This window comes from Mustelus asterias, chromosome 28 (assembly GCF_964213995.1).
Source record: "Mustelus asterias chromosome 28, sMusAst1.hap1.1, whole genome shotgun sequence".
Classification (NCBI taxonomy): Eukaryota; Metazoa; Chordata; class Chondrichthyes; order Carcharhiniformes; family Triakidae; genus Mustelus; species Mustelus asterias.
The window spans coordinates 8,152,600-8,176,564 of record NC_135828.1 but is presented as its reverse complement, the minus strand read 5'-3'; positions in this window follow the sequence as shown (position 1 = coordinate 8,176,564).

Sequence of the window (23,965 nt, the reverse complement as noted above, 5' to 3'; positions counted from 1 at the left end):
TGCCTTTAATGAATGAGCTATCCCCTCAGGACCGTCCCCCAATTCCATCACACTCCATTGGGAGGGAGGTATTGTTGCCTGATTGATTCCGCTGGCCCCTGACCTGTGACTCTTGATGAAGAAAAACAGGGATGCAGTTAGGGACTATCCATAAAACCCCTCACCAACTGTCGAGTGTACAAACAGGCGCACATCGTGCAGAGTTTACTATTTCGGATGAGCTATAGTAAAGGTGCTGGTTAGGTGCATTGGCCCGAACAGGCACCAGAGTGTGGTGACTAGGAGAATTTCACAGTAACTTCATTGCAGTGTTAATGTAAGCCTTCCTTGTGACTAATAAATAAACTTTAATTTAAACTAAAGGTGTATATACACCGATATCGGGTGTGCAGATCTCCCTCCAATGGCGACACTCTTTAATGTAAGCAGCCTAGTGAATAGGGAATTAGCAGCTTCAGACAATTGCTACATCTTAAATTGGAGCCATCTATTTCCCCATGCCAGAGATGTCAGCACAGAATGTAGGCTGACACTACCATTAGAGTACGAAAGGAATGTTTAATTTAAGTTTACTTATTCGTGTCACAAGTAGGTTTACATTAACACTGCAATGAAGTTAAGACCATAAGACATAAGAGCAGAATTAGGCCACTCGGCCCATCGAGTCTGCCCCGCCATTCAATCATGGCTCATATTTTTCTCATCCCCATTCTCCTGCCTTTTCCCCATAACCCCTGATCCCCTTATTAATCAAGAAGTTACTGTGAAAATTCTCTAGTTGCCACACTCCAGCGCCTGTTCGGGTACACTGAGGGAGAATTTAGCACGGCCAATGCACCTAACCAGCACGTCTTTCGCACTGTGGGAGGAAACCGGAGCACTCGGAGGAAACCCATGCAGACACGGGGAGAATGTGCAGACGTCACACAGGCAGTGACCTGTGGAATCGAACCCGGGTCCCTGGTGCTGTGAGGCAGCACTGGTCTAAAAGGTGTCTGCACTCTCAGGTGGATGTATGTAAAAGGTTGAAGGATACTAGTTTGAAGAACAGCAGGACAGTTCTCCCCAGTGTTCTGGCCAAGTTCTATCCCTCAGCCAAGACCACGTTGCAAGAGATTACCTGGTCATTTATTTCATTGTTGTTTGTGGGAATTTGCTGTTTGAAAATTGGCTGCGGACTTTCCATGCATTCATTGCAGCATTGGCTACATTTCAAAAATACTTCATTGACTGCAAAGTGCTTTGCATTGTCTTGAGATCATGAAAGGTTCAATGGAAAGCCTTACAGGTTCTACTGATCCTTTATGTGACTGAATTACTGACAGCCGCTCCATCATTGTTCTCATGGTAAACCGCAGCCTGTGAAGTACTTTGGAATGTCTTAAGGTTGACCAAGATATAATATGAGCTTTCGGAGCGCTGCTCCTTCATCAGGTAAGTGATACTCACCTGAGGAAGGAGCAGAGCTCCGAAAGCTCGTGATGCCAAATAAACCTGTTGGACTTTAACCTGGTGTTGTGAGACTTCTTACTGTGCCCCACCCGAGTCCAATGCCGGCATCTCCACATCAAGGTATAACATAACTGCATATGCTCTCTTTTGCTCTTAACTTGCTTCCAGGCACCGTGCATTAACTCCAATTATTACCTCTCTCTCTGCCCACTCCTCTAATCTTCATGTTGCCTCTTGAAAACCTGACAATGTCCCTCACAAAGCTCTCATTCGAAATCACCAGCAAACCCCTGCCAATGCCAAAGCCATTGATATGAAGAGATCCCTGCACCGACTACCCTCCACTTCCCACCAGTCCAGGGACATCCACCCCCCCAACTCTATGCTTTCTGCTCTCTGGCCATCTCCCCACCCATGTGTGATGCGCCGCTTGATTTCTTGGGCTTTAATCTTCATAACAAGTCTCTTATCTGGCACCTTATGAAACATGTTTTAAAAATCCATCCATGTTATTTTCAGTCCCTTGCGATTGCCTCAAAAAATTGAATTAAGTTAGTCCAACAACGAACCTGTGTTTTAAAAATCACGGATTCTCTGATTGGCTATTTGCGCTGATCGAAGAGTTTTAGCGTGCACCTTAAGAGGCGAATAGGACGTCAGCGCTGTCATTACTTTGGAAGTGTATTCACTGTTGCCTTGCAGCAGATGTGGCAGCCAATTCGCACACAGCGATGAGATGAGTGACCAACCAATTTGTTTGAGGGATAATGGTTAGCTCGGACACCTCCTCATTCGAAAGGCGCCACCTCTGATTTTTCCACTTATAGAGGAGTCTGAAACCATGGGTCATAAATAAAAGATAGTCAGTAATAAATCGAATAAGTATTTTAAGGGGACCTTCCTCGCCCAGAGGGAAGTGAGGATGTGGAACTTGAAGGGGAAGTCAGGCTACAGCAAGTCAGAAACTGGGAATTCTGTGGCAAGTAACTTAGCTCCTGTCTCCCCTAAGCCTGTCCACCATCTACAGGGCACAAGCCAAGGACAAAAGCCAATGATCTCCACTTGACTGGATGAGTGTAACTCCAACAACACTCAAGACACTTGTCACCATCGAGGACAAAGCAGTCAACTTGACTGGAACCCCAACCACCAACTTAAACATTCAGTCCCTCCACATACAGTGGCGACAGTGCATCTACAAGATGCATTGCAGCAACTCACCAAGGCTCCTTAGGCAGCACCTTCCAAACCCACGACCCTATACCATCTAGAAGGATAGGGCAGCAGGTACATGGGAACATCACCACCTGCAAGTTCCCCTCCAAGCCACTCACCATCCTGACTTGGAAACATATCGCCGTTCCTTCACTGTCACTGGGTCAAAATCCTGGAACTCCCTTCCTAACAGCACTGTGGGTGTACCTACACCACAGATTCAAGAAGGGGCAACTAGGGATGGGCAACAAATGCTGGCCTAGCCAGCGACACCCACATCCCAGAATTGAATAAATAAGAAAGATGAAAGCAAATTGCCGCGGATGCTGGAATCTGAAACCAAAAGAGAAAATGCTGGAAAATCTCAGCAGGTCTGGCAGCGTCTGTAAGGAGAGAAAAGAGCTGACGTTTCGAGTCCAGATGATCTATTGTCAAATAAAAAAGGTATATGAGGCAGAAAGGGACAGCTGATAGGATGGGATGACACAGGATGAGAAGAGGTTCTTGTAGAATGCAATAGAATCCCGACAGTGCAGAAAGAGGCCATTGGGCCCATCAAGTCTGCACCAACCACAATCCTACCCAGGCCCTATCCCCATACATTTACCCATTAATCCCTCTAACCTATGCATCCCGGGACACTAAGGGGCAATTTAGAATGGCCAATCAAGCTAGCCCGCACATCTTTGGACTGTGGGAGGAAACCGGAGCACCCGGAGGAAACCCACGCAGACACGAGGAGAACGTGTAGACTCCACACAGACAGTGACCCGAGCTGGGATTCGAACCCAGGTCCCTGGAGCTGTGAAGCAGCAGTACTAACCGCTGTGCTACCGTGCCGCACCTGTTCTGTGGCGCATTAACCCTGGGATAGAACAAGTGGGCCAAATGGCCTGTTTCTGTGTTGTAAATTTGATGTAATTCCATGAATAAAGGAGAGGGTAGCACTCCCTCTGTACTGCGTGAAGTGTCAGCCTGGGTGATGTGCTTAAGTCTCCGGAGCAGGGTTTGAGCACACAACCTTTCTGACTCAGAGATGAGGGTAATAACAGTGAGACAAAGTTCACGCCATGAAAGAGGTCAGAGTGCCACATGATGTGCCCTTCAAGAATCATGCCACATCCTGACCACCGCCGCCGTGTGCTCCACGATCCCCCTCTTCCTCGCTGAGGTTTTCGTTATTTGTGAGAACAAGTTTAAAAACGATTTTCAGCAAATGTAACCTTTTTCGCCTGAATGTTTCGAGCCTGCGCATTGCTGTGACGACTCAGCTCTGTCACTCTGGCCTGTTCAGAAATGTGAATAATTATGTTGTTTGGTGACGCACGCTGATTTAATTTCCTGTTAGCAGCAGAGGGTTGTTTTCACACATTCACTCGAAGGCCTTTCAAGGAAATGAATGTTACAGGAGCAGTATTGGTGGGTGCAGGGACCTGTACAAGTGACGAGATCCTGTCGGATGGTAATACCTTGTCAATATGTGGTTTGAGGCAACCATATGAAAGCAGTGCACTTGAAGATAATGTTAAAAGAAATGTTTGCATTTACATAATATGTCGTAACCCAGGTGAAAATCTCTCCAAGTACTTCACAGAAGAAAATACTTCTGGAGAGCAGTGACTACAGAGAAAGATAGATTGTACATTTAAACATCTCCTTTCATCATTCTAGGATGTCCCAAAGCACTTTACAGCCAATTAACTACGCCGGAGCAGTCACTGTTACAACATAGGAAACACGGCATTGAACCTACAGCAGTGAGACGGGCCACGCGGCCCTACTGGGAGAGGCTAGTGTTCATGCTCCATATGATCTTCTACCCACTCTCTTCCTCCTCCTTTAGGTACCACACCCTAAAAGGCATTGGTGACCATGGACTTCCATTGGATTGATCCATGATGCTTGGCAAAGAACCGCAGTGGTTTGCTGTCACCTTCTCTTTTATTTCGTTCATTCACGGGGTGTGGGCATCGCTGGCTGGGTCAGCATTTGTTGCCCATCCTTTAGGGTATTTAAGAGTCAACCACATTGCTGTGGCTCTGGAGTAGGCCAGACCGTTTGTGTTTGAGTTATAAGGAGAGGCTGGATAGACTGGGACTTGTTTCTCTGGAGCGTAGGAGGCTGAGGGGCAATTTTATAGAGGTCTATAAAATAATGAGGGGCACAGATCAGCTAGATAGTCAATATCTTTTCCCAAAGATAGGTGAGTCTAAAACTAGAGGTTTAAGGTGAGAGGGGAGAGATACAAAAGGGTCCAGAGAGGCAATTTTTTCACACAGAGGGTGGTGAGTGTCTGGAATGAGCTGCCAGAGGTAGTAGTAGAGGCGGGTGCAATTTTGTCTATTAAAAGGCATTTAGACAATTACATGGGTAAGATGGGTATAGAGGGGTATGGGCCAAATGCGGGCAATTGGGACTACTTAGGGGTTTAAATAAAAAGGGCAACATGGACAAGTTGGGCCGAAGGGCCGGTTTCCATGTTGTAAACCTCTATGACCAGGTAAGGATAGCAGATTTCCTTTCCTAAAGCACATTAATGAACCAGAGAGGTTTTTATTACAATCGATAATGGTTTCATGGTCATCAGTAGATTCTTAATTCCAGATTTTTTAAATTAAATTCAAATTCCACCATCTGCTGTGATGGGATTCGAACCCGGGTCCCCAGAATGTGGTCTCTGGGTTACCAGTCCAGCAACAAGACCACTGTCTCCTCTCTGCAGAATGGCTGACCAGGAAACTCTCCTATTCTTGCTGCCTGCCATCAGGTGTATTGGAAGGATTTACAGATGGATAAACAGCCTGTTTGGCCACATTATGAAAGCACCTACCTTGACCATCAGGTGGAAATTTAAAAACAGGACCTCTCCTTCCCACTCTGCTAGGTTTTATTTTTAATCACAATCTCAGGACACTTCTTGAGGGTTGTTGGAGTTGCACTCATCCAGGCAAGTGGAGAGCATTCGCTTTTGCCCTTGGCTTGTGCCCCGTAGATGGTGGACAGGCTTCGGGAAGACAGGACCTGAGTTACTCGCTACAGAATTCCCAGTTCCTGACTTGCTGTAGCCTGACTTTCCCTTCAGGTTCCACATCCTCACTTCCCACTGAGTGAGGAAGGTCTCCTGAATTCTTTATTCGATTTGTTACTGACTATCTTAGGGAGAGTGTAGTACTTATTGAAATGTAGCCACTGCTGTAATGTAGGAATGGTGTGGAGATGCCAGCGTTGGACTGGGGTAAGCACAGTAACCGTTAACCTGGTGTTGTGAGACTTCTTTCTGTAATGTAGGAAGCCAGATAGTGTCATAGGGTCTCCTACATCCCACTTGAGAGATTTGCTTATTTATTAGTGTCACAAGTAGGCTTACTTTAACACTGCAATGAAGTTACTGTGAAAATCCCCTAGTTGCCACACTCCAGCACCTGTTCTGGCACACTAAGGGGCAATTTCGCATGGCCAATCCACGTAACCAACACGTCTTTGGACTGTGAGAGGAAACCGGAGCACCCAGAGGAAACCCATGCAGACACAAGGAGAATGTGCAAACTCCACACAGACAGTGACCCAAGCCAGGAATCGAACCCGGGTCCCTGGCGCTGTGAGGCAGCAGTGCTAAGCGCTGTGCCACCGTGCCGTCCCTAGTAACCAAGTCGACATGTCCGTGCAGGCCTGCGGTCTATAGGGAGTGTCCACGAAGAATGGGCCAGCAGCTCACATCCTTTCTGCCAGCCGTTAAGGAACAACAGTGAGGATCACTTGGTGTTGTAGTCAGAAATCATGTTCACAGTTATCACCCGCGGTGAGATACTGGCCGTAGCATTACCCAGCAACTCGCTGTCTGCTGGGTAGCCTATTTGATCGTAATGACCCCTGTTGTCTGGTTTCATGGCTTGTCTTGATGTGTGGTAGTTCGGGATAATCACAACAGATAAAGCTTACAACCCACTGCCAGTCCTAAATCAGACAGGTTGTCTATGCTGTTAGCTGCTCTGTGGCGTAAACTGAGATAGACTGTTTGTTTTCAACAGAACTAAACCGTCAGGACAGGTTGCATAGACAAGACTCACATTCCACTGAGCAGAAAAGATTAAGGAATTATCTAATTGAGGTGTTTAAGATATGATAGAATCATCATAGAATCCCTGCAGTACAGAAGGAGGCCATTTAGCCCATCGAGCCTGCACCGACCACAATCCCACCCAGGCCCTATTCCCCTAACCTCACCCTGCTAATCCCCCTGCACTAAGGGACAATTTAGCATGGCCAATCAACCTAACCCACACATCTTTGGCGTGTGGGAGGAAACCGGAGCACCCGGAGGAAACTCACGCAGACATGGGGAGAATGTGCAAACTCCACATAGACAGTCACCCGAAACCGGAATTGAACCCGGGACCCTGGCGCTGTGAGGCAGCAGTGCTGACCACTGTGCCACCGTGCCGCCCAGTCGATAGGCTCGACAGAGAGGAAGGCTGGAATTTTACCGTCCGTCCCGCCACGGGAATCGGAGCGGGCGAGGGGCGGGAACGTGGAAAGGTCCGTTGACCTCGGGTGGGATTTTACAGTTTTGGGACGAGCGAGGCCGTAAGATCCCGCCCGAGCTACTTCCTGTGGCAGGGGTAAGCCCAAAGCCTCAAACCTAGAACCAGGCCAGCCAGGGGGTGACGGCAGGAAGCACTGAAGGCTTGTGGGTAATCTAAAACTCTCTCCCCCCCCAAAAAAAAGCTGGTGGAGCAGAGGAGTCAATGAAAAACTAACACTGTAAGGACTTTGTTGCGTCGGGGATATTGAGGGATGTGGAATGGAAGCAAGTGGATGGAGTTAAGACAGAAATCAGCTGCGATCGAATGGAATAGTGGAACATGGGGAGTTGGATAGCTTCCTCCGATTTCTACCCCCCTGTGGTAGATTCACCTAAATGCAGCTGGACAGGATCTCAAGTTTCATCATCCTTTGGTGGTTCAATTTGATCTTTCATTGCGGACCCTATCCTGTCAAAGCTACGGAAGTGGGTTCAAACCCCATTCCAGCATTTGTTGCCCATCCCTAGTTGCCCATGAACTGAGTGGCTCGCTAGGCCAGATCAGGGGGCAGTTAAGAGTCAACCACACTGCTGAGGCTCTGGAGTCACATGTAGGCCAGACCGGGTAAAGATGGAGGATTTCCTTCCCTAAAGCTGGGGCCCTGACGAAAGCCATGGAGTCACTACAATACAGAAAGGAGGCCATTCAGCCTATTGAGTGGATGCCAGCTCTCTGTAGATCAATGCAATCAGTCTCATTTCCCTATCCTCGTGGCCCTGCAAGTTCATTTTCCCCAAGTGTCCATCTTATTGACCATCTCTTCTTCCGCCATCTCGCTGTGAGTTCCAGATCATTAGGAAATCCTGGACTATTTATCACATGACCTTCCACCTCCAGCCACCCTACCTCCACCATCCTCACCCTCCCAGCATTGTCTCCCATAAGACCATAAGACATAGGAGCAGAATTAGGCCACTCAGCCCATCGAGTCTGCTCCGCCATTCAATCATGGCTGATATTTTTCTCCTCCCCATTCTCCCAGGGGTTGTGTACAGTTTTGTGTACAGTTTGTGTACAGTTTTGGTCAATTGTGTACAGTTTTGGTCACCTAGTTACAGGAAGGATGTAAATAAGATTGAAAGAGTGCAGAGAAGGTTCACAAGGATGTTGCCGGGACTTGAGAAGCTGAGTTACAGAGAGAGATTGAATAGGTTGGGACTTTATTCCCTGGAGCGTAGAAGATTGAGGGGAGATTTGATAGAGGTGTATAAGATTTTGATGGGTATAGATAGAGTGAATGCAAGCAGGCTTTTTCCGCTGAGGCTAGGGGAGAAAAAAACCAGAGGGCATGGGTTAAGGGTGAAAGGAGGAAAGTTTAAAGGGAATATTAGGGGGGGCTTCTTCACGCAGAGAGTGGTGGGAGTGTGGAATGAGCTGCCGGATAAAGTGGTAAATGCGGGGTCACTTTTAACATTTAAGAAAAACTCGGACGGGTTCATGGATGAGAGGGGTGTGGAGGGATATGGTCCAAGTGCAGGTCAGTGGGACTAGGCATAAAATGGTTCGGCACAGACAAGAAGGGCCAAAAGGCCTGTTTCTGAGCTGTATTTTCTATGGTTCTATGGTTATGGGGAAAAGGCAGGAGAATGGGCATGAAGAAGATATCAGCCATGATTGAATGGCGGAGCAGACTCGATGGGCCGAGTGGCCTAATTCTGCTCCTATGTCTTATGATCTTATGGTCTTATGGTCCTGCCTTTTCCCCATAACCCCCAATCCCATTATCAATCAAGAACGCAGGCGGCACGGTGGTTAGCACTGCTGCTTCACAGCTCCAGGGACCTGGGTTCGATTCCCGGCTTGGGTCGCTGTCTGTGTGGAGTTTGTATGTTCTCCTCGTGTCTGTGTGGGATTCCTCCAGGTGCTCCAGTTTCCTCCCACAGTCCAAAGATGTGCGGGTTAGGTTGAGTGGCCATACTAAAAACTGCCCCTTAGAGTCTTGAGATGTGTAGGTTAGAGGGATTAGTGGGTAAATATATGGGGATAGGGCCTGGGTGGGATTGTGGCCAGTGCAGACTTGATGGGCCAAATGGCATCTTTCTGCACTGTAGGGTTTCTATGATTCTATGAACCTATCTATCTCTGTCTTGAAGACACTCAATGACCTGGCCTCCACAGCTTTCTGCAGCAAAGAGTTCCACAGATTCACCACTCTCTGGCTGAAGAAATTCCTCCTCATCTCTGTTTTAAAGGATCGTCCCTTTAGCCTGAGGCTATGCTCCCCACCCTCTGCTCCCCCCACCACCTTCCCCCCCACCCCCCGCCTCCCCTCCACTCAACACCCGCCACATTTGGTTCTTGCTAATTCTGCCATCTGCACGAATGTGAAAGCAATTGGACTCTCTATCATCCAACGGAGGAGCTTTCAGGATGATTAAAGAAGTTGGGACTTTCTTTCTCTCCACCCTATCTCCCCCGGTGAAGATGGGGGCCTCAGGTCATTCCCTCACAAGGTAAAGGTTGCCCACACCAATTCAGTCTTCTTGTTGTTTGGTCCAAGGCTCACCCTGAAAGGGCTATTAAGGGATGTGGGTCAAAGCTGGTGTGTATATGGAGTTAGGCCGCACAGGGCAGCCATGATCTCATTAAATAGCAGAACAGGCTCGATGGGCAGAGTGGCCTACTCATGTTCCAAACCAATCCTTGAACGGCAGACAGAGCTTTGAGGTATTGTGGTGGTTCATGTGAGTGAGAGGTGGTTCGTCACTCGATTTTTAGATGCTCCTTATCCCTGCCCCTCACTCCCAAGTTTAGAATGAAACAACGGGATCCAATCCTGCTTAAAGTGTGAGCCTGAGTAAAAATTGGAGGAAGATTTTGAGGGAGGGATCGAGGAAGTTTATTAGAGTTATCCAATTAAAGGGAGGGAGCACTGCCCAGGATCCAAACCTCAGTGAACCTGCAACCACTCATCTGTGCATGTGTTTGTGTGTGTGAGGATTGTTCAGGCTGCTGGAAGCAAAAGGTTGAAGTCAAGTGTACAGAGAGAGAGAGGCAGAGAGAGGAGGGAGAAGGGGCAGTGTGAAACTCTCTCCCACCCTGACAGATAGAGCAGGAGGCACGGGGAGGCAGATAGAAGAGGGAGGGGGCAGAGTCTGCACAAGTCTCAGTGTGTGTGTGATCATGTAGCAGGCAAGCCAGCGTGTGGGTTGATCTGTCAGAGAGTTAACCCTTCGCAAGCTGCAGTGACAGAGACTGAACGAGTGCAATCGATTCCCTTAAAATTGCTCTTTTTAAAAAACAGAAACATGAGAATGTATGAGCAGTTTAGATAGGTGTGTGTCAGACAGATATACAGTCAGACCCACTGCTTAAAGTCTGAGCGAGTTCTTGATGGATGAGACCCACAAGGATTTCTATAGATATATATATATATATACATTCTCTCAGCTGGTTGCTGTTTGAACAGGAGCTGATCCACCACTTACTGTTTCAGGTGAGCCTGATATTGTGCGTCGTTCAACTCTGCTTCTGTCCTGTTTATTTAATCCAGTCTTCCCCAAAGTGTCGTGTCTGTTTCCCCCACCCCCCTCCTGCTGATTTCCCCACCCACCCCCTACTTGGTTGTGCAAAGCAGTTGATTCGGTGTGATATTTGCAGCCTATTATTTCATTCCCCCCTGTGTGTGTGTGTGTGTGTGTGTGTGTGTGTGTCTAATCCTGTGCCAAACCCCGTCGCCTGCAGATTGGGTTTCATTGCGAATTGCAGAGATCTCCAAGCAGTTGCTGATTGCCTCTCTCCCGGGGAGCAGAAACAATGCATGGGGACAGAACTTTTCTGCTTCTCTCCTGTAACCCACTCGCCGCCCCTGGGAACGCTGCGGAGGTGGGGGAGGAAAAGGAGGATTAAAATACAAGAAGAAGGTTTTTTGCCCTCTGGGTCATTCAAGATTCCCCCTTTCTGTTTTGGAAGTGGGGGGGGGGGTTCTCTGGAATGAGCTGTGAGGTTTCTGGACAATTGCCTGTGAGGATGTTACTGTTACCTTAAGCCTCAAAGCACCTGCGGCCTTCGTTTGTGGATTGCTTGCAGTTGGTTGTCTTGAATGAAGTCCATTTTTATTGGCCCATTTTTTGGACATGGTGACCCCTGCCCCTTTATTTGACAGACAGTTCGCATGTGCCGAGTGGCTGACTGTCCTCGTATGAATGGGCGGCCATCCCATGTCACTTCAACATGGCAGCTGGGGGCTCAGGTGGAGCCACAGCGACAGAGGTAGGTGGTCCTCTCTCTCTCTCTCTCTTTGTTGTGTCTACTCTGCACCTGGTGGTCTTGCCTGGGGCGCCCCCTTCATCGGGATGGAGCCGGGTCTTGAGATGGCAAAGAGTGCCCAACCTCCGCTGCTCCAAGCGGGGAGGGGGGGGAGAATGTGTCGGAATCTCGATAGCCGTGGCGCGGGCAGCAGCAAGATGAATCAGTGAAGGATGTCCGATAGACTGGTGCTCAGATCGAAGAAGAGTGTTCAGTGCTCTGGTGGGCAAGAACACAGTGGCACAGTGGTTAGCACTGCTGCCCCACAGCGCCACAGACGCGGGTCCGATTCCTGGCTTGGGTCACCGCCTGTACGGAGTCTGCATATTCTCCCCGTGTCTGCGTGGGTTTCCTCCGGGTGCTCCGGTTTCCTCCCACACTCCAAAGATGTGCGGGTTAGGGGGATTGGCCATGCTAAATTGCCCCTTAGTGCCCAAAGATGTACAGGTTACGTGGATTGGCCATGCTAAATTGCCCCTTAGTGCCCAAAGATGTACAGGTTATGTGGATTTGCCATGCTAAATTGCCCCTTATAGTCCAAAGATATACAGGTGAGGTGGATTGGCCATGCTAAATTGCCCCTTAGTGTCAGGGGGATTAGCTAGGGTAAATGCATGGGGTTATGGGGATAGGGCCAGGTGGGCTTGTGGTTGGTGCAGACTCGATGGGCTGAATGGCCTCCTTCTGCACTGTAAGAATCTAGCAGTGACCTTAAAGAAAGTGTCTGAATGTGTGCAGCGCAGGAGATTTGCTGCGCTGTTCCCACTCAGCCTTGTGCTGCATTTGCAGCAGTGTTTTTAGTATCTATTCTTCATTCCCTGGGAGAACGCCAGGTTGGATCCGGCTGCCTGGGGTGGTCTGGGAGGTTTGCACACTCCCCATAAAATGGCGAGCGATCTTGCGCCCAGGGCTAAGGCAGGCGAGGGAAGGTCATTCACACTTTATGTTTGATGCACAGCTGGCTTCAAAGCTGCAGTGGGTTTGTGAAGTTCAGTGAATCCGATTCGATTAATCTGGTGGCTGTTCATCTCATTGCCGTTTGTGGGATCCCCCCCACCCCCCCCACGCCCCCCATAGAATATCGGGTTTTCCAACTAAAGACTAATCTTTACTGCGAAATAATATTTGGTGAAACACTATTAAATCCAGTAAGGAATTCAGGAGAAAATGCTTTGCTCAGAGAGTGTCGAGAATGTGGAGCTCGCTACCCGAGGGAGTAGTTAAGACAAATACATTGGGTGACTGCGTGGAGTTTGCACGTTCTCCCTGTGTCTGTGTGGATTTCCTCTGGGTGCTCCTGTTTCCTCCCACACTCCAAAGATGTGCAGGTTAGGTAGAATGGTCGCGCTAAATTGCCCCTTAGTGCCCAAAGATATACAGGTTAGGTGGATTGGCCATGCTAAATTGCCCCTTAGTGTCCAAAGATATGTAGGTTAGGTGGATTGGCCATGCTAAATTGCCCCTTAGTGTACAAGGATATGTAGGTTAGCTGGATTGGCCATGCTAAATTGCCCCTGAGTGTCCAAAGATAGTAAGAGTTTTAACAACACCAGGTTAAAGTCCAACAGGTTTATTTGGTAGCAAATACCATCAGCTTTCAGAGCACTGCTCCTTCGTCAGATGGAGTGGAAATCGATATTCAGGTTAGGTGGATTGGCCATGCTAAATTGCCCCTTGGTGTCCAATGATGTGCAGGTTAGGTGGATTGGCCATGGTGAATGCATGGGGTTACGGGGATAAGGTGGGTGGGAAAGGGCTTGGGTGGGATGCTCTTTCGGAGAGTCGGTGCAGACTCAATGGGCCAAATGGCCTTCTTCTGCACTGTAGGGATTCTATGGGATGCATTTAAGGAGATGCTGGATGAGGGAGAAATGGGTAGAAGGACCTTATGAGGGGGAGAGATAAAATAGGGTGGAAAGGAGGTTCGCATGGAGCATAAAAACCAGCACAGACCAGATGGGCTGAATGGCCTGTTTCTGCAGTGCATCCAATGCAATCTGGCCACAGGCGGCATTACCTGGTACCCATTGCAGCAGCCGGCGTATATAAAACCCCGACTAGCTGTCTCTAGCAATCTGGCCAGCTCAGTGAGCCCTGCGGAGAGAGGGCTGGGGTGGTTTGAGAGGTGCCGCCTGCACACGGGGGAGGCTACCTTGACCAGATGAGTTAACTTCAAAAGGGGAGGTGGCAGGTTGTGACCTTCTAGCTGTTCTACTGTTTTGTGTTTTAAAAATAAATCCCAGCGGTCTCCCACCAAGTGCCGCTTCCAGGCAGGTGGCCAGTGTTTTCTTCACTTCAAACAGCCCAAGTTGCCTGCGTTCTATGGAGAGCGAGTGTTATTTAGCCCGAGGTGAGGATGAAGTGCTTGTGTCAGGTGCTGTGTGTGGCAGGGGCACTGGAAATTGACCCCATCCATTCAAGCCAGCAGCAGGGATTGAATGTACATGAATTGCATCGTTGTGTAACTCCAGACTCTCTGTGGTGCTGTTGTGGTCTCTCTGTGATCCCCTCCAGCCCTACAACTCCGATCACTCACGCATCCTCACTCCCTCCGCCATCAGCAGACGTGCCTTCAATCAACTGAGGCCCTAAGCTCCGGAATTCCCTCTCAAAATCTCCCTGTCTCTCTCTCTCATACCCAAAGCGCCTCACAGAATGGTTCCTGACTAAATTTGACACTTAGTACATGTGGGGATATTAAGTTAGACGTGTAAAAGCTTCTTCAAAGAGATTGGTTTTCAGGGGCATCTTAGAGTTGAATTGAATTAATTTACTATTGTCACACATAGGGGCGGCACGGTGGCCCAGTGGTTAGCACTGCTACCTCACAGATCCAGGGACGTGGGTTCATTCCCGGCTTGAGTCACTGTCTGTGTGGAGTTTGCACGTTCTCCCCGTGTCTGCGTGGGTTTCCTCCGGGTGCTCCGGTTTCCTCCCACACTCCAAAGATGTGTAGGTTAGGTGGATTGGCCATGCTAAATTGCCCCTTAGTGTCCAAAGATGTGCGGGTTAGGTGGATTGGCCATGCTAAATTACCCCTTAGTGTCCAAAGATATGCAGGTTAAGTGGATTGGCCATGCTAAATTGCCCCTTAGTGTCCAAAGATGTGCAGATTAGGTGGATTGGCCATGCTAAATTGCCCTTTAGTGTCCAAAGATATGCAGGTTAGGTGGATTGGCCATGCTAAATTGCCTCTTAGTGTCCAAAGATATGCAGGTTAGCTGGATTAGCTATGCCAGATTGCCCCTTAGTGTCCAAAGATATGCAGGTTAGGTGGATTGGCCATGCTAAATTGCCCCTTAGTGTCCAAAGATGTGCGGGTTAGGTGGATTGGCCATGCTAAATTGCCCCTTAGTGTCCAAAGATGTGCGGGTTAGGTGGATTAGCCATGCTAAATTGCCCCTTAGTGTCCAAAGATGTGCAGGTTAGGTGGATTGGCCATGCTAAATTGCCCCTTAGTGTCCAAAGATGTGCGGGTTAGGTGGATTGGCCATGCTAAATTGTCCCTTAGTGTCCTGGGATGCATATGTTAGAGGGATTAGCGGGGTAAATATATGGGATTTCGGGGATAGGGCCTGGGTGGGATTGTTGTCGGTGCAGACTCGATGGGCCAAATGGCCTCCTTCCGCACTGTCAGGTTTCTATGCTTCTACATGTATTAGGATACAGTGAAAAGTATTGTTTCTTGCGCGCTATACGGACAAAATATACCGTTGGAGAAGAGAGAAGTGGTTAGGTTTGGGGAGAATTCCAGATGTATCTGAAGGCGCTGCCACCAATAATGGAATAACGGGATTCGGGGATGAGCCAGAGGCAAGAATTAGGGGAGCACGGAAATCCTGAAGGTTGCAGGGCTGGAGGAGGTGACATGGATAGGTAGGGGTGAGGTGACGGTTGGGGATAAGAACGAGGATGTGAATTTTGACACTGGGCCACGGTTGGATCAGGATTCCAATGTAAGGCAGCAAGTGCCGGGATAATGCGTGAACAAGACGTGCGTGAGTTAGGATCAGGACAGCTGCATTTTGGAAGTGTTGACATTCACAGGGGGTGCAAAGTAAGTATCTATACTCTTTTAAATTGATCTTCCTTTGAGGTGATGCCGTGGCTTTTTGCAGCGAGGAAACGTTGTCATTAGCAATTCCTGGTTTGACAAACAAAATATTCCGATTACCAATCGAGAGCTCTCAGCTCAGGAAGCAGTTATCTCTCTCTCTGCAGTGCCTAATTTTCATGTAGATCCATCCTGAAATCCTTCTGTTCTGACCTGTCGTTTTCTAAATGCAAGGCAGTTGTTTTTTTATAGGCATTTTCTCCCACACATTGACGTGAGCTTCTCGCACTCCTCAGCCAGCCGAACATAGGAGATAAGATTCTCTCTCCATTTAATCATTCAAGTCTGCAAGGAGCTGGCTGCTGCCTGTGATTTTGTGTGTGTGTGTGCGTGTGTGCGTGTGTGTGTGTGTATGTGTGTGTGCATGTGTGTGTGCTTGTGTGTATGCTTGTGTATGTGCATGTGTGTGCGTGTGTGTATGTGTGCGTGTGTGTGTATGTGTGCGTGTGTGTGCTTGTGTGTATGCTTGTGTGTGTGTGTGTGCGTGTGTATGTGCGTGTGTGTGCGTGCGTGTGCGTGTATGCGTGCGTGTGTGTGTGCTTGTGTGTATGCTTGTGTGTGTGTGCGTGTGTGCTTGCGTGCGTGTGTTCTTGTGTGCATGCGTTAAGCATGTGGGCTCTGAGTGTGACTGAGCTCACACACACACATTGAAATGGGACTGGAGTTACTTCTTGTGCTTTGAAACGTGGTTCTGGCTACTCATTTCCACCAACAAGGTTCAGAAGTGGTGTTGGGTGGTGGTGTGTTCATAGATCATAGAATCCCTACAGTGCAGAAGGAGGCCATTCGGCCCATCGAGTCTGCACTGACCACAATGGCCCCATTCCCACAATCCCACATATTTACCCTGTTCATAGTTGACACGAGGGTCAATTTAGCACAGCCAATCAACCTAACCCGCACATCTTTGGAGTGTGGGACGAAACCGGAGCACCCGGAGGAAACCCACACAGGCACGGGGAGAATGTGCAAACTCCACACAGACAGTCACCCGAGGCCGGAATTGAACCCGGGTCCCTGGTGCCGTGAGGCAGCAGTGCTAATCATTGTGCCAGCGTTTGTTGGGTATCATATGAATTTTTGGATGCACTGGGGCTGGCATCTTGCTATGCAGCACAAGAGGTTAGAGATGGAGGAGCGCAGATATTGCAGATGGCCGTAGGCAGTGGCATAGTGGCATTATCTCAAGTAGTCCAGAGACCCAGGGTAATGCTCTGGGGACCCGGGTTCAAATCCCACCATGGTCGGTAGTGGAATTTGAATTCAGTAAAAATTCTGGAATGAAACATCTAATGGTGAACATTGGCAGAAAAACCCATCTGGTTCAATCATGTCCTTTAGGAAAGGGAATCTGCCATCCTTACCTGGTCTGGCCTACATGAGACTCCAGAGCCACATCAATGTGGTAGCTCTCGAATGGCCTAACAAGCCACTCAGTCAGCACTGTGGGTGTACCTACACCACACGGACTGCAGCCGTTCAAGAAAACCTTCTCAAGGGCAATTAGGCTTGGGCAGTAAATGCTGGCCTCGCCAGGGACGCCCACACCTCTTAAAAGAATAAAAGAAAAATTACCTTTAGCCCCAAAACCTTCTCAGTTTTGGTTTCACCACTCTCCTCCGGTGTCTTAACTCGAGACATTATTCTTCCCCTTTGTGAATTGCAGGAACAGATAAGATGTGACATTTATCTGATCAATTTATTTCAAGGTTGCTTTCATTTTCCCCACCTTATCCAATTTCATTGCAATTTTTTTGTCTCGATCTAAGCAATAGTGTTAAAGGAGATGACAGAGAGAGAGGGGGACTAGCCAAGAAGTTTAGGGAAGGAATCCGGGAGCCTAAGGTGCAGACAAGTGACGATGCTGCCATTAGCATTGGATTGTAGGGGATGCACAAGAGGTTAGAGATGGAGGAGCGCGGATATTGGAGATGGTCGTAGGCTGGAGGAGGTGGACAGACATCTTGCTGGGATTGGATGGTAACAGCCTGAGAGAGAGGTCATCGGTATCACTGCTCTCCAACTGGAAGGAAACCATAGCCAATAAAGGGACAGCACGGTGGCACAGTGGTTAGCACGGCTGCCTCTCAGCTCCAGTGACCCGGGTTCAATTCCGGCCTTGGGTGACTGTCTGTCTGTGTGGAGTCTGCACGTTCTCCCCCGTGTCTGCGTACATTTCCTCTGGGTGCTCCGGTTTCATCCCACAATCCAAAGATCTGCAGGTTGGGAGGATTGGCCGTGCTAAATTGCCCCTTGGTGTCCAGAGGTGTGTAGGTTAGGTGGATTGGCCATGCTAAATGTGTGGGGTTAAAGGGATAGGGCGGGTGGGAGTGTCTGGGTAAGATACTCCGTCAGCGAGTCAGTGCAGACCCGATGGGCCGAATAGCCTAGAAAGAATCATAGAAACATAGAAATCATACAGTGCAGAAGGAGGCCATTCGGCCCATCGAGTCTGCACCAACCACAATCCCACCCACATACCCACCCTACCCCCACATATTTACCCACTAATCCCTCTAACCTACGCATCTCAGGACTCTAAGGGGCAATTTTTTTTTTAACCTGGCCAATCAACCTAACCCGCACATCTTTGGACTGTGAGAGGAAACCGGAGCACCCGGAGGAAACCCACGCAGACACGAGGAGAATGTGCAAACTCCACACAGACAGTGACCCAAGCCGGGAATCGAACCCAGGTCCCTTCTGCACTGTAGAGATTCTATGATTCCATGATCAGCCGGTGCCATGTCAAATGCCCTGATCTTCTGTTTTATATATTATCTCCATGGCCTTGCCCTCACAATCTCTGTAAATCTCCTCCAGCCCTACCATCCTCTGATAGCTTTGTCCCTCCAATTCTAGCCCCTTGCCTGTTCCTGCCTCCACAATGGGCAGTTTCTAGGCTCTGGAACTGCCTCTCTAAAACTCTCCGCCTCTGTGCCCGCCTCTCATCCTCTTAGATACTGCTCAAAATCTGTCTTTCGCCAAACGTTTGGTCACCTGTCCTAATGTCACCTTTTGTGGCTCAGAGTCAGACTTCAGCTGTCAACCAGTCACTCCTATAAAGACCTTCGGGATGTTTTATTTTGTCAACGGTGATGGAGCTTTCGAAGTTAATTTAAACCGAGGCTGGGGAGGTCACAAATTCACCAGTAACTAATGAAAATACTTGACTCTCTTCTCTGCTGACAAATTTGACCAATCTTTAGTTTCAAACTTCATGATATGTACAGAATGAGACCATTCAGCCCATCGCACGTGCCAGTTCTTTAAAAGAGCTATGAGTCTTGTGACTGCTCTTTTCCATTTGCCCTGAAAATCTTCCCTTTTCAAATATAGAGTCAGCGAGGTTTACAGCATGGAAACAGGCCCTTCGGCCCAACTTGTCCATGCTGCCCTTTTTTTTAAACCCCGAAGCTAGTCCCAATTGCCCGCATTTGGCCCATATCCCTCTATCCCCATCTTACCCATGTAACTGTCTAAATGCTTTTGAAAAAACAAAATTGTACCCTCCTCTACTACTACCTCTGGCAGCTTGTTCCAGGCACTCACCACCCTCTGTGTGAAACAATTGCCCCTCTCATCCTTTTTGTATCTCTCCCCTCTCACCTTAAACCTATGCCCTCTAGTTTTAGACTCCCCTACCTTTGGGAAACGATATTGACTATCTAGCTGATCTATGCCCCTCATTATTTTATAGACCTCGATAAGGTCACCCCTCAGCCTCCTACGCCCCAGAGGAAAAAGTCCCAGGCGATCCAGCCTCTCCTTATAACTCAAACCATCAAGCCCCAGTAGCATCCTAGTAAATCATAGAAACCCTACAGTGCCGAAGGAGGCCATTCGGCCCATCGAGTCTGCACCGACCACAATCCCACCCAGGCCCTACCCCCACATATTTTACCCGCTAATCCCTCTAATCTACGCATCCCAGGACTCTAAGGGGCAATTTTTAACCTGGCCAATCAACCTAACCTGCACATCTTTGGACTGTGGGAGGAAACCGGAGCACCCGGAGGGAAACCCACGCAGACACGAGGAGAATGTGCAAACTCCACACAGACAGTGACCCGAGCCGGGAATCGAACCCGGGACCCTGGAGCTGTGAAGCAGCAGTGCTAACCACTGTGCTACCGTGCCTTGCTGCACTCTTTGTAGATATATATCCAGTTTTCTTTTGAAAGATACTATTGAATCCACCCTTACAAACACTAGATCATAGCACAGCCTGAGCTGTTGTTGTGGACAGTTAATGGTATGTTAATTATATTGTCAGGATATGCAGTTGAAGGGCATTGTTTAATTAAGTACTTGGAGCATATATAACTAGGGGACCGCTGGGACACTGGGATATGTGAGGAGAGTTCTGAGATTGAACATAGTCTATAAACTCCATCAATAAAGAACAGTTCTATATCCTGGTTTCAATTTCGCCAACCGGCTTGGACCCTGTGAACCGAGATTGCCAGCTGTGATCCTGCATTAAAGTCAGACTCTGATGACCCTCTTAGTACATAGGTGTCTGTGGGATCTTGCTGTGCGCAAATTGGCTGCTGCGTTTCCTATAGCACTGCAGTCAATGCACTTTAAAAGTGAAGATTATTTATTAGTGTCACAAGTAGGCTTACGTTAACACTGCAATGAAGTTACTGTGAAAATCCCCTCGTCGCCACACTCCGGATGCTACGCGTACACTGAGGGAGAATTTAGCACCTAACCAGCATGTCTTCAGACTGTGGGAGGAAACCGGAGCACCCGGAGGAAACCCACGCAGACACGAGGAAGGACGTGCAGATTCCGCGCAGACAGTGACCCAGGCCGGGAATTGAACCTGGGTCCCTGGCGCTGTGCGAACCACTGTGCCACCATGCCACCCCAAAAGTGAAAGCGTGCGCCCCTGGATGGTGTTGAACCACCAACCTTCCGGTTAACAGCCAAACCCGTCGACCAATTGCACCACTGAGACTGCTTCAACGGCTGTAAAGCTCTTCAGAACATCCTGAGGTCGCGAAAGGCACTATATAAATGCAATTTGGCCTTGCGTTCACGTTGGTTGCAATGAGTCTATGACTCACTTTGCAGAGCAGGGGGCTGCCCTTGTGTCTTCCTCAGACTAACTGACCACTCATCCCGAACTTACTGTTTGCTATTTAAGAATGGCTTCGCCTGCGATACGTCAATATAAAGCAATCATACGTGGAGGATGTTGTAGTGTTTCCAACTGATGTGAATGAGGCGCTATGTAAATGTAAGTCTTCCTTTCCTCATGACCAGCCCTCGTTGCTGCAGACACTAGGGTGGGCCAACCTTACACAAGCACAAACCTCCCTCAGTGCCTTCTTCGGTTTATTTTGACGGGGATTTAGAAGGCAGAGGCTGATAATTGCACCATCTTCCATGCATAATCGTGGCAAAGTGTCTCAGCAAGACGTGTTACCAAGGGTAACACTGGCCTCTAAAAATACAAAGGGAAGGAATATGTGTGAGTTACATAAACTCCAGCAATAATGGTGCATGTTGTGGTGATTGTTAAAGGTGAGGTCCTCACAATATTGCAGCATCACCAAAGTATCAGGACTAACACATTGCTTATTAAAAAATAATCCAGCCCAGTTAACAAACATAGGTTGTAAACAAAGCTTCCATTGTTTTTTTCAAATGGCAATGTGTGCTTTACTGTAACTCTGACCATCTATTGGGCTGTACCATGATATCCTTGCTTTTATTTTTCTCTCTGGCTTTTTTAGTGGACATGATGTGGAGATGCCGGCGTTGGACTGGGGTGAACACAGTAAGAGTTTTAACAACACTAGGTTAAAGTCCAACAGGTTTATTTGGTAGCAAATACCATTAGCTTTCGGAGCGCTGCTCCTTCGTCAGATGGAGTGGAAATGTGCTCTCAAACAGGGCACAGAGACCTGTTTGAGAGCACATTTCCACTCCATCTGACAAAGGAGCAGCGCTCCGAAAGCTAATGGTATTTGCTACCAAATAAACCTGTTGGACTTTAACCTGGTGTTGTTAAAACTCTTACTGTTTTTTAGTGGATACAGAGTCAATTTAAAGTTTATTTATTAGTGTCACAAGTAAGGCTGACATTAACATTGCAGTGAAGCTATTGCGAAATTCCCCTAGTCGCCACACTCCGGCACCCGTTCGAGTCAATGCACCTAACTAGCACATCTTTCGGACCGTGGGAGAAAACCAGAGCACCCAGAGGAGGCCCACGCAGACACGGGGAGAATGTGCAGCCTCCACACAGAAAGTCACCCAAGCTGTGGGTCCCTGGCGCTCTGAGGCAGCAGTGCTAACCATTGTGCCACCGTGCCACCCCCTGCAATCTTGGTTGGATTGTAATTAGCTGCTGGCCCAGTGTAGAATGTCTTGGCCTCCTGCTTTCCCTTTAGCCTCCTGAGCCTTAGACTTGGGAATTCCCACCTTAAACCTTGTTGTCTTTCTAACTCTTTCACCTCCTTTAAGACTCTCCTTAAAACCTACCGCTTTGCCCAAACTTCTGATCATCCAACCTGCCATCTCCCAACATGTCTTGATTAACACTCATGTGAAGCGTCCTGGGGAGCTTTATTATGTTAAAGGCGCCACATAAATGCAAGTCTAGAACAACAGGTCAAAATAACGGATGGTTCATTGTTGCATCCATTCATTCGTTCGAATAGACGAGGGGACAGCACTTGGTATGAATTTTAGAATGAATTTCTTTTATTGAACAGAACTTAAGAAATTTAACGTGACAGAAGCAGTAAAAATAAAAGGCAAACTTCGAGCCTGGCAGCTAAGCCTGTCCCAGTACTGCAGTGTAGGGGCGGCACGGTGGCATGGTGGTTGGCATTGCTACCTCACAGCACCAGGGACCAAGTTCAATTCCCGGCTTGGGTCACTGTCTGTGCGGAGTCTGCACGTTCTCCCCGTGTCTGCGTGGGTTTCCTCCAGGTGCTCTGGTTTCCTCCCACAGTCAGAAAGACGTGCTGGTTAGGTGCATTGGCCGTGCTAAATTCTCCCTCAGTGTAACCCGAACAGGTGCCGGACTGTGGCAACTAGGGGATTTTCACAGTAACTTCATTGCGGTGTTAATGTAAGCCTACTTGTGACTGAAAAATAACTTTTTACTTTGTACTGGACAGGATCTCAAAAACAAACTGAAAAAACATGTACTGAAATGAAAATATATTTCAATCCTTATCTGGTTATTGGAAACGTTTTTTACATGCTGTCTCTGTCTGCAAAAACAGTCTTTGCAGCTGCAGTTGTTTTCCTGCTGTGTACCCTTTAGGAATGCAGTCAATTTCTAGCTAACCAGCATGCCTTCTGAATTTTAAAATGTAGTCAAGTTAGCAGTCAAATTTTTTAAGCTTTGCAGAGTTAGTTGCACAGGCATAAATATCTTAAAATGAAGTCTTTGCATAAATGAAGTCTGCATAGATTGGTGCAAACAGGGCTAAACATACACAGGATCCCTCACTCATTTAAGACAGAGATGAGGAGAGTTTTTTCTCTCAGAGGGTTTTGAGTCTTGGGACTTCTCTTCCTCAAAGGACGGTGGAGGCAGAGTCTTTGAATATTTTTAAGGTTGAGCGAGATAGATTCTTGATTGAGAGGGGTGAAAGGTTATTGGGGATAGCCAGTGCAGTGGAGTTGATTTTACAATCAGATCAGCCATGGTCCTGTTTAATGGTGGCATAGCAGGCTCGAGGGGCCGAATGGCCTACTCCTGCTCCTACTTTGTATGCTGGTAAGTTGTTACTTGGCACACTTGTCTCTTCCTCAGTTTGGAGAGCGTTGAGGGTGGCTTCCGTTTGGGGTCAGCCTTTCCCGGAGAGGGTAGTGATGAACTGAGCTCATGAACTGGAGTCACGCTCACCCACCAAGCCCATTTGAGAAGGGCCAGCGGTGCAGTCAAGCCAACCTCGCTCACGGGGCACCCGGCCAACACCATCGAACTGTGGGCAAAATTAGGAAAGGAAAGCCCTGAGAACTTCCTCTTCTGTCTTCCCCATCCCGTCCCACCCCCTCCACTCCACATAGGCAGTCGAAAAAATCCCAGGAGGTGGGTGGGATTTGGCACTGCTCTTTTCCATAAAACCAGCTAACTCCCATTGTTTCTGATATCTCCCACTCACTGGAATCCATCCAGATCCCACCTGAACATTTGCTGCAAATTCGCGCTTGGCGCAACCTCTTCAAAAATCAACAACTGTCTGCAGAAAGAGCAGTAAGAAGTCTCACAACACCAGGTTAAAGTCCAACAGCTTTATTTGGAATCACGAGCTTTTGGAGCTCTGCTTCTTCGTCATGTGCCCAGCATGCCTTCTAATTCTATCTTTTACTCTCGTTG